We start from the raw sequence: 18,937 nt of genomic DNA, 5'->3' as shown, positions 1-18,937 counted from the left end.
CTCCGTTTTAGATGATACTGAGGGCGGCGGCCCATCTTCGCCGCCAGCAAGCGGACGTGGTCATGGTGTCCCCCATCATCTGATAATGCAGAGCTCTCTTCGCCTCATGGCATGGAGGCTTTCAGGCGACGCTGGTCACTCCCAGGCCTTTCGAGACCTGCTGAGAGTTTCCTCTCAAAGGCCTGGGCAGATAGCAAGGCAAAGCGTTATCGCTCCGCCTGGAATAAATGGTCCCGCTGGTGTCTTCGACAGGACCTGGATCCCCTGGTCGCAGGCATCGTACCAGTTTTGAATTTTTTGGCAGAATCGGCTTCGACTGGACTGGCCTACCGCACTGTCAACGGGATGCGCTCTGCGATTTCGGCAGGCCATAATCCGGTGGCAGGTGCGCCGATAGGGGAGCACCCCTTTGTTTGTAGGCTCTTGAGAGGTATTCGCCTCTCTTTGCCCCGGAACCGCGTTACTCGGTTCTCTGGGACGTCAACCTTGTCTTGAATCTCTTTTTGTCTTGGCAGGTGAACAAGTACCTGTCTTTGAAAGAACTATCGGCGAAGTTGGCAATGCTTTTGTGTCTGGTCTTGTGCAGGCGGGTGTCCGATGTACGCGCCTTGGATATCTTGGCGAGGGTTTTTTCCCCTGAAAGGGTGGTCTTCACGTTGGGGCGCCGCACGAAATGCGCGTCAAGGTCAATTTCTTACCCGTGTTTCGTAGACGTCCCCAAACTCTGTGTGGTCCAATGCTTGAAGGCATATGAGGATTTAACCCTAGAGCTTCGTCCTCCGGGCGAAAGACAGCTGTTGATTGCACTGCGGAAGCCACACAAGGCTGTCTCATCACCCACCATCGCCAGATGGGTTCGGTGGATCATGCAGGAAGCAGGTATCGACACAAAGCAGTTTGGTGCCCACTCAGCAAGAGGGGCCATGGCTTCTAAGGCTTTCTCTTTGGGAGCCCGTCTGGAGGACTTGATGCGTGCGGCGGACTGGTCCTCGGACTCCACATTTAAGCGGTTTTATTTCAAACCGGTGGTGGATATTGCACATTTGGTGGTAAGTAAGCTTTAAACTAGCATAATCTGAAGCCTCCGGTCCTGACATAGAATCGAAATTTGCCTAGCTTAGTAACGGTAAGTTTCAATTCTATTAAGGACACGGAGGCGAGGATTATCCCTCCCTGGCCACCTGTGGAGGCGATCCCTCCCGTAATGCAGTAAGTACGCAGGTTTTCCAGTGATGTGTTATGAGGCTTGTGGTTCTGATACTGGTGATTATAACTGCGTGATCTAGAACGTTTGGCCTTTCACCGCTGATGCTGTTGTATGTTTTTTTTTCTCCTAGTAAACGATGGGGCAAAGCAAGACCAGTGACATTGTGGCGTGACTCGCGCGAAGAAAGAGGAAGTGGTCATAGGAGGGACGTCCTATCTAGATGCCATGGACACTAATGAAGGACTATATTGTGGACTGTTCTGCTGCATTTCATGGGACTTGTAGTTTTTTCTGAAATTTCCAGTGATGTTTGTAGCCTATATAACCTTTGTTCTGAGGTATAGGGCTTACGTTATTGCTTTTTGGCTGCTGTGTGTTTTGTTTAATAAACAGCGAAGAAGGGAAAAAGCATAATCCTCGCCTCCGTGTCCTTAATAGAATTGAAACTTACCGTTACTAAGCTAGGCAAATTTCGATTCTTTCAGTTTATGCCTTGTGCACCGTTAGCTACGTGGCATCAAAGTGGGGCACTGGATGAAAGTCTTCGGTCCTAGATTATAAATTTTGGCGGAGCGGTGGCGTGGCAGTGCAAACTGCTGCGCTACTGTTCCGCCGAGGGTCACCGCTGCCCTCCTGCCAGATTATGACTTTTAAGTAGTCTGGCAGGTGGGCTGCGTGGCGGTCCCACAGTGGTGCCTCTTCTAAAGGCTACAGCGCCTTTGAAAAAGGCACTGCAATGGGACCGCCTCACAAGGTTCCTGCATGGCATGGACTTGAATTCAATGCCGTGCAGGAACGTTTGTGCATGAACACAGGGGGGGCACATGTTATGCCCCCCTGTGTGCATGCACAAGGGGTGGAGGCACGGGGGACACTATAGGGACCCCTTTGTTTCCTCTCCCCCAAGGCTTATATGGAGGAGGAACCGCCATTTAAACCCTAAAGGAGAGGAAACTCGTAATATGCTTGGCAGGACCACAGTGTTCCCACTAAGCATATTGCGGCTTCTGACCGCCACCTCCTGGGAATGACTGCTCCCTGGTGGCTTCATTGGTCCGAAGGCAGTCCGAACGTCCAACTCCTAAAGGGGTGCTTGGACCGCCAGTGCAGTGTTGGTTGGATCCGCTGCGCCTCCACGACCACATCCTCAGACCAGCAGACTCTTAATCGGGCCCTTAGTGTCTTGAAAAAACTGTGCTGTTCTAACCTTGAATGTAGCTTATGATTTGCCCAGTGTTTTTCATCAGTGAGCACAACCAGCATGCAAGCCCACTGGAGGTGATCCACTTGAATTTTGGCTTTAAAGTTTCAGAGGGACACCCAAAGCATACCTACCTGTTCCAAGGTAAAGCAGCTTATGCACTCTGAGCACAGGCTAAGGGCTGCCTTTCAGTGTTGTAAACATGTTTCTAGGTTAGGGGCATAGGCCTTTTTCACCTGTATTCCTGTAGGGAGACCGCCTACTAATTTAGAGTCCAGTTTCTCTAGCATGAGGATGCGTCCCTGAGTCTGAAAATGTTTGAATTTTCTGTCTAAACCTTATGGGCCTGTTGATATGAATATTTCAAGTATCAGTTGGCATCTAGTTCTAGATCTTGGTTGTTCTGGTGGGACCCAGGCCCAAGGCTGTCCTTACTGTCAACAAAATGTACCCACATCCAGTAGACTCTAAATATTGGCCTGTAAGTGAAAAACAACACTGTATGGTGAACCTAGTGAGTGCTGGCTGAGTATTTCATCTAGTTCTTACAAGGTCTTCAATGAGTGCTTTTGAGTTAGGATCGGCGTGGTTTGCAAGTGGAAGTTTAGGTCTCCAAGTAGGATGCAATTGCTAGCATTGAGGGTGAGTGGTGCGACAAAGTCGGTGATGGTGTTGATGAAGTTGGTGTGTGGTCCCGGTTGTCTGTAGATGAAAGTGCCACTTAGGATGAAGTTGGTTGTGGCATGAAGCTTGAACGAAAGATGTTCCATGTTAGAGGATGACGCGTCTGTTGATGTGGTGCAGCGGATGGAGTTCATCTGGATGATGGTGATTCTACCTCTGGGTTTGTGAAGTCTGGTGCCTGGCAATCTTGAAGACTGTGGCAATGTCAGGTGCCAATGCAGGGTTCAGCTCGGCTTTCATGTATAAACGCAGGTCTGGGACATTGTTGTGCAGCAGGTCCCAGATCTCTGTGGCATGTTTGGTGAGTGAGCTGGTGTTGAGGAGCATGCATGTGAGTGTTGAGTTTTGTGAGTGCTTGCAGCACTGTGTGAGAGAGTGGGGTGTTGGGTGATGTTGGTCCATGGAGTGTAAGGTGTGGGTAAGTGCATGAAAACCTGCAAAAAGTGCAACAGAACTATTTAGGAACATGTTAAATAAAATCTGTTTTCTTTTTCAAAAGCAAAGCACTGACTAGACTTTAGCCTTAGTAAGTCTTATCTAGTGTTTCATAATGAATCCGAGAATCTAATCCCCTGAACCTTCTGAAGTAATCCTCGACTGCTTGTCCTCGCTACCATCAGAGAGTGAAGTACCTAAGGGAAGCCTCTTTGCTATCCAATTACAAATGCTGTGGTAAATGACAGTAACTACACAGAATACAGCACAGTAATCACAGAGCGCCCAGGACTCCATGAAAAGGCATCACAGATACAAATAAAATCCCAAAGAAAATACACTTAAGCAATGACATTGGAATTATCATTTATAATGATACATTTGCAGTGCATATATGCAGGTATTAACTCGATGACAGGAGTATACCAGCCATGTGTAAAATCCTAGGTAGTTTGAGACACTACATTTCCAGTTGCACTATCGAAAGATCACATCTAAACATGCTGGAGAAGAAAAGGCTGTGTACAGAAAACATACTCATCAGTGTATACCTTGCTGGAAATATTAATTTGCAGATGATTAAAAATGAGATGGGCTACATTCAAGTGAGTGTTCGGTCCAGTCCTTTTAATGGGATTATTTTATAAAAGGTTTCACTATATACCCTTTTTTGTTCTAAGCATCGCCTTTCACTTTACAATCCATGCCACTTGTAGGGCGAGTCTTCACTTAAAGATTATGGCACTGCCTATCATATCTGGTAATATCTCCCCCATGCAATGCTAGCACTTTAGCCCCAGTGAATAACGCATAAAAGATCACACCATCAGGAATACTTTTGGGTCTTCAAAGACCCAAAATTCGTCTTTCCATTACATGTTTCACTATTAGCCTTTGTGATCACCTGGGATCAGCTAAGTGAATATCGTACAATGACAATAAGCCAATGAAAGACATGGCCACCAATAGTGTGGCTACCCAGTTACCAGCACTGAGCTTTAAGTGAGGCCATCTCACAAACATAAAATGTCCACCTTTGGCTGTTAAACCTCGCAAGGATTTTTTTAACCTTATCATACCCTACCAGGTGCTCCATCCAAATGCAGAGTAGCAATCCATTACCTGCTCATGGAACTGCTTGAAACCCCACTGAAAGGAACATTCCAGATGTTCTGCATTCTTCTCATTGTGATTGGCTGGCACTTTAGCCATTCAGATGGGCTAATATGATCCACTCCTGGTCCACACCTGGCAGGACAGGTTATCAATATTCACACATACTCTCTGGGGTGGTGAATAGCAATATGTTATTCTGAATTCTTTGCATGCACATACTGTGATCAGTCCATCCATAGCCACAACATTTTTGCTCAACTTCGATCCTGCATTATAGCATTTTTCAAACCATTTCAAGATGCTCTTCGTCTAGATTTTTAGTTGATTTCTGCCTTTTAATTTCAACCCTTACTTGCAAATATTCTTTGCAAACACTCATCAAAAGATCTCTGTCCCGATAAAATGTTTTAGTTCTAACTGTAAATCATCTGGTATTGCTCCAGACTGTTTCAGTGGAGTTATTGTCACTCCTCTCCAGAAAAGGAAAATGTGTGTTCAGGTACTAATAATAATAATCTAGGGCCAGATGTAGGTGGCCGTTTGAGGCCATTTACCGAGCGGTAACGGCCGATTTTGGCTGTTACCGATCGGTAAATGGGTGACAGGTATGTAGGGGGCATTATTTTACCGAATCGGTAAAATTACCAATTCGGTAATTTTACCGATTCGGTAAAATAAAAATTCAGTAATTTTACCGATTCTGAGGCACCCAGATGTAGGTGGGACTCTTCAGAGTCCCAGAGGCCTTACCGAATTGGTATTTTACCATCAAATCCAATTTGATGGTAAAATACCGATTCCGGTGTGCATGCACATGTGTGCATGCACACCTATGCCATGTGACAGGCAGACCTGCCATTAGGGCATGTATGCCTGCCACATGGCACCCGAGCCTGTTTTGGGGGTGCCAGAGGGTGTCAAAGTGACACCCCCTGCACCCTTGTGAAAATCGGTATTTACCGATTCGGTAAATACCGAATCGGTAATGCCCATTCATTCCTATGGGCTTCAAAGCCCATAGGAATGAATGGGCATTACCGATTTGGTATTTACCGAATCGGTAAATACCGAATTCTTCCGAATCGGTATTCCAGCACATCTGGAATACCTACATATCCACCCCTTAGATTTACAGATTTTTAATTACCGAATCGGTAAAATTCGGTAATTAAAAATCGGTAAATCTATTTTACCTACATCTGGCCCCTACTCTTTTGTGTTAAATAACCAAAGCATGCAAGCCACATCGGTTACAGTTTTCAGACACTTGTTGGCCTATACTAAGGTGATTTCCAGTAACATCTCTTGCATTCATTTTGGAAGACGTCTATTTGGCAGCAAATGGCACTGTTTCTGTGTACCCATACTGCACCTAGAAGAAATGCGTTACTTACCTGTAACAGCAGTTATCCAGTATTGGTGTCTTTCATAGATTCACATGCCTGAATCATTCCCCGTCGTCGAGACGGGAGCCTCCGGTAAATAAAAAAGTAATGTCCATAGACATACATAGAGAAAAAGGGTCTAAGGGCCTCCCCTTAGTAGCCTTTCCTTGTCCTTATGTAAAAAGGACCAAACTCTCACAGTCAGCCAATCAGCTCCGACCTCCCTCTAGAACCTTCCTGGGAGGAGCCTCAGTCCCTCAGATTTTCGTACGCACCCAGCTAGGTTGGCGTAATATAGTCCGAGAGGGAAGTGAGTCCTTCCAGGGGAGGCGGGAGGGTTGCATGTGAATCTATGAAAGACACCAATACTGGATAACTGCTGTTACAGGTAAGTAACGCATTTCTTATCCAGTATTAGGGGTGTCTTTCATAGATTCACATGCCTGAATCAGAATAGCTAGCAATCATAGTAGCACATTTGTAAAGTAGAGTTGCTCTGCCGTCATGTTAGATAATGCATATAATATCATACAACAAGGAAACAGCATAGATAGAACATCATCAGAGCAAGAATGTGCATACCTGGATGGCGGGATGTAGGAAGGCTCACCTTACTGAAAGAGATGGCGAAGCACCGCCTGGCCCACTGCCGCATCCTTCTGGAGTTCGATATCCAGGCAGTAGTGTCGTGAGAAAGTATGCAGTGACTTCCAGGTCGCCGCTCTGCAGATGTCCAGGATCGGCACTCCAGCAAACAGTGCTGCCGACGTGGACATTGCCCTGGTGGAATGAGCAGTAACATGATCATTCAAAGGCCGGCCGGCCTTGTCGTGGCAGAATGAAATCGCAGAGGAGATCCATCTGGAGATGCTTTGCTTCGTGAGAGGCAGGCCCATTCGTGGTCTGCTGTATGCCACGAACAGTTGTGAAGATTTCCTGAGAGCCTTAGTCTTGTCCAGGTAGAACTTTAGGCATCTCATAAGGTCCAAAGAATGCAGCGACCTTTCCGCTGCTGTAGAAGGGTTGGCAAAGAAGGACTTCAGGACTATTGGTTCATTGAGATGGAAGTCCGAAGGTACTTTTGGAATGAACTTAGGGTTTGGTCGCAGTATCACCCTGTCATGTCTGAATTGCATATATGGTTCCTGAATGGACAAGGCTTGCAGCTCACTCACCCTTCTGGCAGATGTTAGAGCGAGCAAGAGCGCCGTCTTCCATGAGATGTGTTTAAGAGACGCCCGATGAATGGGCTCAAACGGGTGACGCATGAGTTGGTTAAGTACCAGATTAAGCTGCCATGTAGGAGGTACTTTCCGAGGCCTCGGAAAGGATCTGTATAGCCCCTTGAGGAATTGCTTGACTAGCCGACTTGACCACAGAGAAGGTCCTGTGACAGTCCTGGTGAACCTCGAGATAGCCGCCAGGTGAACTTTGATGGACGCATGCGCCAGCCCCGACTGAGCCAAATGCAGGAGGTATGGTAGTATTTGTTCAGGGGTGATGGTGAGGGGCCGTAGGCCCTGGTCGGAACACCAAATGCAGAACCTCTTCCATTTGAGAGTGTAGGTTTGTGTTCGTACTGTCTGCCCTTGCTCTGGCTAATACATCCCTGCAGTCTTGTGGGATATTCAGGCCACCGAACTCTCTGTGCTCAGGAGCCAGGCTGATAATTTGAGCGATTGGAGGTTCGGGTGCTGCACTTGCCCGTTGGACATCGTCAGGAGGTTCGGGTGTTCTGTCAGGCGGATCGGTGATCTGATGGAGAGTCGAAGCAGATCCGAGAACCAGTGTTGCCTCGGCCAGAACGGGGCAATTAGGATCAGGGTACAGGGTTCCACCTTCATCTTCCTGAGGAGCCGTGGGATCATCGGGAATGGAGGAAAAGCGTATGCAAAGGCGTTGAACCAGCCGATGGAAAATGCATTTCCTAGTGATCCTTGTTGGGGATGCCAACTTGCGTAGCTTGGGCATTTGGGGTTCCTCTTGGTGGCAAAGAGGTCGATGTTCGGGACTCCCCATTGAGAGAAGATGTGAGTCAGAGCGCTGTCTGAAAGTTCCCACTCGTGGGAGAGGGATTTTTGCCTGCTCAGGGCGTCCGCGATGGTGTTGTCCTTCCCTGGGACATATTCCGCTTTGAGCGGGATTCCTTGCAGCACTAGCCAGTTCCAGATCTTTTGCGATTCGCGTGAGAGAGAGAGCGAACGCGTTCCCCCTTGTTTGTTGAGATAGTGCATCGTCGTGGTGTTGTCTGTCCTGACGAGCACCGGGGAGTTCTGGATGCGTGGCAAGAAGGCTTGGAGAGCCAGATACACGGATCTTAGCTCCAACAGGTTTATATGGAGCGATTGTTCCTGAGTGTCCCATTTGCCGCTGATCTGAAGGTCCTGGAGAACAGCGCCCCATCCCTCTAGGGAGGCGTCTGTGGTTATCACCAGCGGTGACGGTGGAAGGAGAAACGGTAACCCTACAGTTAGATTTTGGCGACGTTTCCACCATTGCAGAGCTTTGGACATTTTTGTTGTGATCCGAATAATGTCTTCGAAGGAGCCAGTACTTTGAGTCCATTGGCTCGAGAGTGCCTCCTGCAAGGGCCGCATTCTGAGTCTGCAGTGCGGGATGAGGAGTATGCAGGAAGACATCATCCCCAGGAGGGAGGTGTAAGTCCGAACTTTTAGGTGCGTTTTTGCTGCCACAGCCGTGGCCAGGGATAAGATCTTGTCTGTCCTCTCTTTCGAGGGGAAGGCTCTTGTGCACTCTGTGTCCAATGTGGCCCCTAGGAAGGTAATTTTCGTTGTGGGGACCATGCAGGATTTTTTGAGATTGAGCGTCAATCCCAGATTCTGAAAGAGATTGGTGCAGGCGTTGGAGGATGTGACTGCGTCTCCCGGTGAGGGTGCTTTCACCAGCCAGTCGTCTAGGTAGGGGAAGACTTGGTGGCCCAGTTGACGCAGGAAGGCTGCCACTGGCGCAAGGCATTTTGTGAAAATCCGCGGCGCGGACTTGAGGCCGAATGGCAGGACTTGGAACTGATAGTGACGGCCCGCCACCTCGAATCTCAGGAATTTCCGGTGATTTCTGAGGATGGGGATGTGGTAGTAGGCATCCTGGAGATCTAACGATGTCATGAAATCTCCTTTCTCTAGAATGCCCAGGATTTCTTGAATCGTCACCATCCTGAACGATTGGCTCCGTAGGAAGGTGTTGAGCGCCCGGAGATCCAGGATGGGCCTCCACTTGTTCTCTTTTTGCTGTACAAGAAAGAAGTGGGAGTAAAATCCTTTCCCTTTTGAGGATGTCGGTACCCTTTCGATTGCCCCTTTCTGTAGCATTGTCGAAAGCTCCTTGAGAAGCAGGCGCGGGTGTTTGTGTGTCCGTCTGCGTGGAGGGGTATTGGGAGGGATGGAGGTGAATTCGAGAGAATGGCCGAATCGAATAATTTGAAGAACCCACCGGTCCGTGGTGATGTACTGCCAATTGGTGAGGAAATGGGTCAGCTTTCCTCCAATTTGAAAGGATGGAGAGGGTGTTTGGACTGGCTGGAGTAGTCGGTCACTGGCGGCCGCCAGCGCCCCTCTTGGTATTTTTACCTCTGTAGCTAGATCTTCCAAACGAAGACTGGCGGCCTTGTTGCTGTTTGTTTTGGTATTGGCCTTTGTGATTGTATGAAAACGAGGATCTGTTCTGATAGGAGCCTCGATAGGAGGACTGACCTCTGGACCTGTTGCCCCGAAAGGACTGGTTTCTGGACTGCAGAGTGCCCAGTGCCCTTGCCGTGTCTGTGTCCTTCTTAATGGCCTGCAGTGCCTCGTCGATTTTTTCTCCAAAGAGGTGTTGCCCGTCGAAGGGCATGTCCAGAACCTTCGCCTGTACTTCCTGGCGGAATGATGTCGCTCTCAGCCATCCTTGGCGGCGCAGGACTGCAGCCCCCGCAAGTTGACGGAAGCCTGTCATGGCTGCGTCGATAGCACAGTCAATGAGTTCCGCTGCTGAAGATTGACCTTCCACCAGGAGCGCTTTCACCTCACCCTGGACTGCGTCAGGTAGTTCCTTCACGTAAGGGGCTATGTCCTCCCAGAGCTGGCGATTGTAACGCCCCAACAAGGCAATGGAGTTGGCCACTTTGATGGACATGGCCGATGTGGATGTGAAACGTTTTCCAATCGTGTCAAGTTTCCTGCCCTCCTTGTCCGGGGGAGCGGACAGTGGTGAGGAAGGGTTGCGGGAGTGTTTCTGGGCCGCCTGCGTCACCACTGAGTCTGGTTTGGGGTGACCATTGAGGCAAGCCGCCGCAGTGAGTGGTGCTCTGTATTTCTTGTCTAGGCGTGGGACCACCGCCTGTACAGAAGCAGGTGTCAACATTAATTTCTTTCCTTGTTCCCACAAAAATTCTATAATTGGAATAGCCTTTGCGGACTTTTGGGTCTGTTCCTTAAAATCGTGCAAGAAACAGTCTGTTTCTGTTGATTCCACAGCCATGTGGAATCTCTTCGCTGCTCTCTCTACAAGCTTGTGGAAGCCGGCAATGTCCACAGGCGGGGAGTCCGCTTGACGTGGTTGTGGTGAAGCTGGGGATGATGCTATATATTCATCCTCTTCATCCTGGTCTGAGTGGTCCGAGTGTACCTCCTGGACCTCTCCTTCCTCTAGTTCCTCCTCCTCCTCCTCATCCTCGTCCGAAGAGACCACCACTTGAGGTTGGACGTCATGGTGGGTTTGAGGGTGATGTTGAGTTTGTTTTGGTGCGGACACTGGTACTTGGACAGTAGGTGTCTGATTCCCCTTGTCCTCAGGCGCATGACTCTTAGGCGCCTGACCGCCTCTGTCCGCCTCTGGAAAGCGTTGCTTGTAGTCTTGTACAAGGAATCGTAAGTCATCTACAAGGGTCGCCGGTAAGCATATCATTGGGGTGACTTCCGTGCGGACACTAGTATGGACAGAGTGTTCCTGATAGGTGAAGTCTTCCTGTTCCTCATCAGTGCTTTGGCATTTTATGTGAAGGTCCGAGACCGAAGTAGCGGGATCCAGATGGTCATCCTCTTCGGATTCTTCGCTTTGGAAGATTTCCTGAGGTGGTTGCTCTTCCACCTTGCTCGGAGATGTCGTTTCCGGGTTAATTTGTGGTTTGTTCTGCTTGCCAGACTGCACATCAGAGCCTGTCGTCGTCGAGGGAACCGTCGACGGCGGCAGCATCAGGGTCGATACCTCTACCAGTTTCGATTTTTTCCATGGCTCCGGCGGTGCCACCTTCGACGACGAGCTCTCCGTCGACGGTGTCGTCGTCGAGTCCTTCGACGACGGAGTCTTTGGTATCGTCGTCGAGTCCTTCGTCGACGGAGTCTTCGTCGACGGGGTCATCGACGACGAGCTTTTCGTCGACGGAGTCGTCGACGAGGAGCTTTTCGTCGACGGAGTCGTTGACGAGGTCCTCGTCGACGGCAGAGTGGTCGATGGGATCTTGGTCGTCGACGGCTGCGGAGTCGTCGTCGACGTCTTCGTCGACGGTGCTCTCGTAGACGAGGTCCTCGTCGCCGAGTCTCTCGTCGACACCTTCGTCGTCGACGGTGGGATCCTTTGTAGCGCCTTCGACGACGATGGGCTCGTCGATGACGACAGCGTCGTCGACGGTGTCGTCTTCGTTGTCGACATGGTCTTCGTCGTCGACGACGATTTTAGAAGAATAATAGAAGAAACAGGTCTACCTGAAGATGAGGAGGACGTAGTCGTTGTCGTCGACGCCGAAGGCGACGACGCTGACGTGGTAGACACCGTGGTCGTGACTGAGGTAGTCCTCTGGGCTTGTCTTGAGGACGGAGCAGGCTTTTTAAAGGTTTTATCCTCCTTAGCAGACACTGAAGATGCCGCAGATCTCGCCTCTGAAGACTTTTTGTGGGTCTTCGTAGGAGGAGTGTCTGAGGGGCCAGGGGAAGCCTCCCTAGGCCTCTTTTTAGAGACAGCTGAGGTCCTGGAAACACTGCTCACAGAGGAGTCCAGATTGTCTCTGTCCTTAAGCCTGTCCAGCCAAATAAGAAGGCGACCTTCTCTATCTCTCACGGTCTTCTTTGGAAAAGACCTACAAATCTTGCATTTGTCTGAGACATGGTCCGGGTAAAGGCAATACAAGCACAGGTCGTGCTGATCATCCACATGGATTCTTTTCTTGCTACAGGAAGAGCAGGCCCTGAACAGGGCTTTCTTCTTCGAGTCAGACATGGAAGAAGTAGAGGAAAAAACACACTTACTGTCAAGACAGTGTAGTGCAGTAGTCCTTGAAGAGTTGAGGGTTCAGAGAACACTTTCCAAGAAAGTTTGATGAATTTTGAGTAATCCTGAGGAGAGCTCAGGCTGGAGACTCCCTAGCACAACGTGCGGTAGAAAATCTGAGGGACTGAGGCTCCTCCCAGGAAGGTTCTAGAGGGAGGTCGGAGCTGATTGGCTGACTGTGAGAGTTTGGTCCTTTTTACATAAGGACAAGGAAAGGCTACTAAGGGGAGGCCCTTAGACCCTTTTTCTCTATGTATGTCTATGGACATTACTTTTTTATTTACCGGAGGCTCCCGTCTCGACGACGGGGAATGATTCAGGCATGTGAATCTATGAAAGACACCCCTAATACTGGATAACTATCAGCTCTTGAGTTCAACTCTACTGTTTGTGATAGCCTGGCTGGAGAAGAGACAGGGATAGGAGCCGGGTGGTCGAAGTGCATGACTAGAGCGGATATACGCACAACACAGGAGAGGACATAGCACAAGTGTTTGCAGACTATTATGAAAAACTATACGCGTCCCAACCCGAAAGAACGGCAGTGGATTGTAGCGAACTGTTGGCCGAGATGCGACTACCGGAACTGTCCACTGACGATAAGGAACAAATAGACAAGGACATTACCACATAGGAAATAATTGGGGCTATACAAGATCTACAGGCAGGTAAGGCACTGGGGCCAAATGGGCTGCCGGTGGAGCTTTTGAAATGCACAGCGAGTGTAGAGGCCCCATACCTCTAGGAGATGTTTAATGAAGCAAGAACACAGGGGCGGCTGCCGATGGGCTAGCGGACAGCAACAATCGTTGTGATTCTAAAACCGGGCAAGCCTGCCGACCACTGTGGGTCATACCGACCAATATCTCTGCTGAATATTGAAGTTAAAATACTTGCTAAAGTATTGGCAAATCTACTACTGGAACCAATCACAACTCTGATCCACCCAGACAAGTCTGGTTTTAAGCCCCATAGGAGCACTAGGCCAAATCTTAGACCTTTGTATGGTGTGATGCACCTAGTGAAAACTAATCCGGAGGAGGAAGCGGCATTGCTATCCCTTGACGCCCATATGGCATTCAATAGCATAGAATGGCACTATCTATTTGAAGTTCTGAAGAAATTTGGGTTAGGCCCCCAATTCCAATCCTGGATTAAATTGCTTTACACAGCCCCCTTGACCAGGGTCTGAGTGAATGGTTCGGTGTCTCGCTCCTTTGCCCTCCATAAGGGTACCAGACAGGGGTGCCCTTTATCCCCGATGTTATCCGCACAAGCGTTGGAACCGTTGGCAGCCTGGATGAGAGGGGACCCTGTGATATCCGGTATTTATGGGGGGGATCAATGGGAAGAGAAAATCTTGCTATATGCCGATGATGTTCTCTTGTACACGGCACGGCCAAGACTCACGGTGAACCGGCTCTAACAGATTTTTAACCTATTCAGTGGTTACTCTGAATACCAGATTAATTGGGACAAGTCCTTGTTGTGTATGTTGACAGATGGTCCCCACCACTACTAGGGGCAGGTGCCCAACTGCAGGTCAAGGACAGCTTTAAATATTTTGGCATACAAATTACCAAAACAGATGCCGACTTTCTCACAAAGAGCTTACAACCGCAACTAGACAGGTTAAAAAGTGGCGTAGCCCACTGGAGGACCCTGTGGATCTCTCTTACGGGACGAGCGGTTCTTTTTAAAATGATGTCCCTCCCCAGAATGCTATATATGCTGCAGAACACGCCGTGTCCAGTCCCAGATAAATTCTTTAAGGAAGTGGAGAGTGAATTACGGACGCTATTATGGTACGGTGGGAGTGCAAGAATCGCCTTAGCTAAGCTACAGAGAGGCATTTATGACTATGGTTTGGCATACCAGACGTCCGGAAATATTATTGGGCATCACAGTTAATGGTCAATGATGACTGGGTGTTCATGGACTGAAATGCCCCAGCATATTGAGTGGACCACTGAGCGATGGGTGCAAGAGGATACATGGGGGCGCTATACATCCATGGAGAGAACAAACATATGCCACCCCATACAAGTACGGAACAAACCCTCTAGAGAGATTGTGACATGCTCAAGGAAGTAGGTATGCTACAAGGGTTTGGTAAGTAGAAACTAATAGATATAATGCATTTGGAAGACGTGTGACTGTGACAGGCCCTGTCCCCATTCTCTACACTGCAAAAAGAGTTCCAACTAACAGAATCAGAGCAATATAGATACTTGCAATTGGGGCATGTGGTACATAGACATTTCAAAGAGGGGAAACACCTCCCTGAATACAGCCCAATAGAGTTAGGCTACTACTGGACCCGATGCCTGAAAAGGCGCTGTCTTGTACATACAAGAAAATCATTAACAACTTGCCCGAGCCCCTTGTGAAGTTAAGAGAGGCATGGGAATCCGACGAAGGCTTGCTCGAGGATGACGATTGGGTGTAAGCGGTGCAAAGCCCCAGGGAGGTGGCCATCAGGGCACGCTTTTGGCTGGTCCAGCTACGAATATTACATAGGTCCTATTCCACCAGCACATTCATGTTCAGACTGGGTCGCACCCTCACAGAGGATTGCCAGAGGGGCTGTAAATAGAGGGGCACCTTTTTCCATACATTGTGGGACTGTCCGATTATACAACAATTCTAGAGGAGGGCGATGCGAGTAATGTCAGAAGTCCTAGGGCTCACAATACCTCTGAAGGTGCGGTGACATGTTCTGGGGAACAAACATGGCCTAAGTATCAAAAATTCTGTTTACAAGTGGCTGCAATAGTGGCCAAGAGAAATATCGCGGGCCTGGGGTGCCAGCCAACCACTGACAGTGGCATGGTGGAAAATGGACATGGACTGGTGCTGCGCCGCAGAAAAAATAATATATGAGAGTCGAGGCTGCCCGAAGAAATGGGAAAAGGTATGGTACCAGTGGGAGTTATATAGGGGTATCTAAAGGAAGTCAGGATATGTCAACGGGATGAGGTGCGAGAACAGGATAGTTCCGGGGACAGCTCTCCTGCGTGGCAGTTCAGTCCAAAAAGACAATATTTTCAAGAATGTAGAATATGCTGCTCTGTATGTACTGTCAAAAATGTAATGTGGTGAGGTTGCTCATTAACACTGCTGATGTTTTAATAAAAAAGATTCTTTAAAAAAACAACAACTCTACATTCTTGAGAAAGGGGTCTCAGAGTCTGAGGACATGACAGGAAATTGTTTTTTTGCTATGGTAGCCACAAAACCATTATTCTCACCACTTTTTGCTCCTTCATTCAACTACTTCCATGTGGGGACCCACATGGTCTTCCCCTTCATCACTTCCTTTTTAGGTTTCACCTAAGTGAAAGCCTGCGCACTGCGCAGGCTTTTCACGCAGGTGAAAACCTAATGAGAATAATATGTGGCTTTGGAATACGCCCTCTGTTCCATCGGCTAACTCCATAAATGGAGGCTAGCCATTGGAACAGAGATCTGTCCGTCATGGCCGCACCAGATTCGTGGGCGTTCCCGCGATTTCTTCCCTCTCCACCCTTTTCGCATTGTCATCGCGGCCGTGGGCGGGGTTTATTTTTTTGGGGCGTCCAGGTTTGTTTTCGTCATTCCGCGGCCGACCGCCGCCGGAAGTCCAGGTCCAGGTGAGCGCTTTCCGTGCGCCCGTTCGTTCCCGCACCCCCTTCCGCTGTCCGTCTTCCCATTCCTACCCCCCTCCTCCAGCTGTTCGTGTCCCCGTTCCCCTCCCGCTGTCCGTGTGCCCGTCCCCCCTCCTGCTGTCCGTGTGCCCGTCCCCCCTCCCGCTGTCCGTGTGCCGTCCCCCCTCCCGCTGTCCGTGTGCCGTCCCCCCTCCCGCTGTCCGTGTGCCGTCCCCCCTCCCGCTCAGTGAAATGTTGTCACCGGCGGTGGCACGGCGACAACAGTGCCAGGAGGACATTACAAACACAGTGTTGACTCGCTGGCCGCCGCCCAAGAAAAGGCATGGGGATCGCACGGGGGCGACGGCGGCGCTAACTAAAGTTTAACTGCGGCGGGGCCTGGGGATGAGTGTGTCAGCAGCCAGTGTCTGGGGGTCGGACTCTGAGGACAAGGCTAAGGCAGTCCAGTGCTGCAGCTGACCTGTGCCGCGGCAGGGAAGCAGGAGGAGGGGGCACCCCAGGCCATGATGAGGGGGCAGCAGTGGCGTCACCGAGGGGGCAATAACCACAGCCTTAAGTGAGTCCGAGCTCCGGTGAGAACTTCAGAAGATCTGAGCCCAGCCCCCTCCCCCCCAGGGCTCGGAGAGAGAGGGGAACTCACCAATCAGAAGGCAGAAGAGCTGCACGTCATCACTCACCAGGTAGAGCCTCGCTGCGAGGAGCTAAAGATGAGGCAAGTGACAGTTAAAGTAAAGTCCGAAGTTTCTTTTTCTTCCCTTCATTTGAGTTCCTTTTTATAGTGCTTGGAAGCCCCTTGCCTATCCTTCTTGCAGACCACAGTAAAGTCTGCACAGTGCTATAACCCCCCCCACACACACACACAAACTTTACCCTTCTGTTTTTTCCTCCCTCCAGTGTTGACCCCCCCTCCTCTCTCTCTCTGCATTTGTTCCGCTCCCTTTGTTTCTGTTGCTGTGATGGGCGCTGCCTGGGCTCAGACTCTAAAGTGCCTCGAAGCCCCCGATGTCATCATTGGATGGGGAGGATGTGTTGTTGCGACCAGAGCTGCCGACTTTGGACCGAGGTCGGCGTCGGCTCCGCACTCTGTGACCCTGGGCAGATTACTCAATGTCCCGGTATGAATGTGACTGGTGCCAGGGTCAAGCGCCCTCGGGTCGGGTTGGCGCTATATGACTGATGTGCCGCCTCTCTTTTATCACACCTGTTGACGAAGTGAAAGTGAAAGCAAAGAGGAGCCCGCAGTGTCGTTTCCTGTCCTGATCCACAGTCCACAGTGCTTCGAGCCCTCGGTGCCCGTCCTGGTGCAGACCAGTGAAGCGTCTGTCCAGGGGTGTCACCCCCTCTTTATTTGTTTGTTTCGCTCCCTGTGTTTCTGTTGCTTTGATGGGCGCTGCCTGTAGTCTAACTTTAAAAGCGCTTAGAAGCCCTCGCTGTATTATTGGTTGAGGAGAGGATGTGTCGTTATGGCCAGAGCTGCCGACCTTGGAACTGGGGGCCAGGTTCGAGTCCCAGTGTCCCCTCCGCACCCTGTGATTCTGCGCAGATCACTTCACCTCCCCGTGTCCGATATATGCATGTGTCCTCGTGGCTTGTATAATGTGACCGGTGCTCCTGGAAAGCGCTTCCTGGGGTCGGTTTTGCACCCAATAAAACTGCAAACAAAACTGATTTTCCGCCTTCTCTTGCGGCAGCTCTGTTAGTGCTTAGAAGCCTCTGAGGTGACGGATATAAGGATCTAGAAACCCCCTGCTGCTCTGGGAGGATGAATGCTTTGGCTTCCCCTGCGGTGCTCTAGCGCCTTCAGCGGACGGATAGTGCCTCGATGACAGGAGAGGAGCTGACTTCCCAGAAACGGAGGATTTGATGCAGAGCGGGGGGGGTGGAGGGGGGAACCTCTGATGTGAACTGAACAAGTCTGAGCTCAGCACATCCCAGAACCTTAAGGCTGAGAGAAAACCCACCGATCAGAAGGCAGACCAACAGCGCGTCATCACTCCGCAGGTAGAGCCAGGCCTTTGCATTCCCTTTTGATCCTTTTCTCAGCGCTTAGAAGCCCCCGTTAACTGTTTTTAGGTTTCGCCTTTTTTGTAGGTGGCTCTGTGTGTGGGTGGCTCTGTGTGTGTGTGTGTGTGTGGCTCTCTGTGTATGTGCGTGTGGGTGGCTCTCTGTGTGTGTGCGTGTGGGTGCAAGTGCAATAGGTCTCGCATTTGCGAGAGATTACGCTATTGGCATTGTAAATGACAATGCCATTTATTTATCTGTTTTCAAAACCAACACATAAATAAAAAAATTGTCATTTACAATGCCAATAGCTTTAACTTTTACAAAGGCGAAACCGTTGCATTGTAAATGCTTGTTATTTATTTATTTGAGTTTGGGCCTTTTGATTCGGTAAATGAACACCAAAAATATTCCCCATATTGCTGCTCCTACCATACATGTCAACCTGCACAGCACCAGCGGATGAAGTTAATAGTATCTTAAATTTAAATATATTCATGTTCTCCATTGACCATCTATAGCTATGCAAAATCATGCCTTGACTCATCATCTGCTGTATGCTGCCCCCTATATTAATCAATGCAGTTCCTAATGCCGTGCCTCAGATTGCTCAATAATGATTTTCTTTTCAATATTGGATGCCGGCTCTAAACGCTATGGCCTTCTCTTGGATATAGTAAGACAGCAGATCTTCAGTGGGTCATGCTGCTTATTCGATTACCAAAGTCCAAATAAAATAAAATCAGGGACTCTCAGTAATTGACCGGTCTCCTTTGAGTACAACCCAGGTTGTCTATCTCACAACGAGATAAGTTCTCTAAGGTCTGTATTGGCCTACGGTCAAGTACGGACAACTTGCTTTCCCCTCCTGTCTGAGTTTGGCTAGATAAGTCACCTAACAGTAGTCATATGTCAAATCTGTTTTGGGGATACAATGAGAAAAAGGGACGCAATTGGGGTGTATGGAATTGCTAGTGTTATTTCTGGCTGAGTGTAAGAG

The 18,937-nt window shown here is 49.5% G+C and overlaps 1 protein-coding gene across 1 annotated transcript in view; it reads right to left on the bottom strand.

Annotated features, from left to right (window-relative positions):
• LOC147712145 (uncharacterized) overlaps window positions 1-18,937 on the bottom strand; it is a 936,609-nt gene that overhangs the window by 374,498 nt on the left and 543,174 nt on the right. The gene's annotated exons all lie outside the window — the stretch shown is intronic.

Source organism: Lissotriton vulgaris, chromosome 5 (genome assembly GCF_964263255.1).
Source record: "Lissotriton vulgaris chromosome 5, aLisVul1.2, whole genome shotgun sequence".
NCBI classification, from domain to species: Eukaryota; Metazoa; Chordata; class Amphibia; order Caudata; family Salamandridae; genus Lissotriton; species Lissotriton vulgaris.
This window is presented reverse-complemented; position numbering and strand designations above follow the sequence as displayed.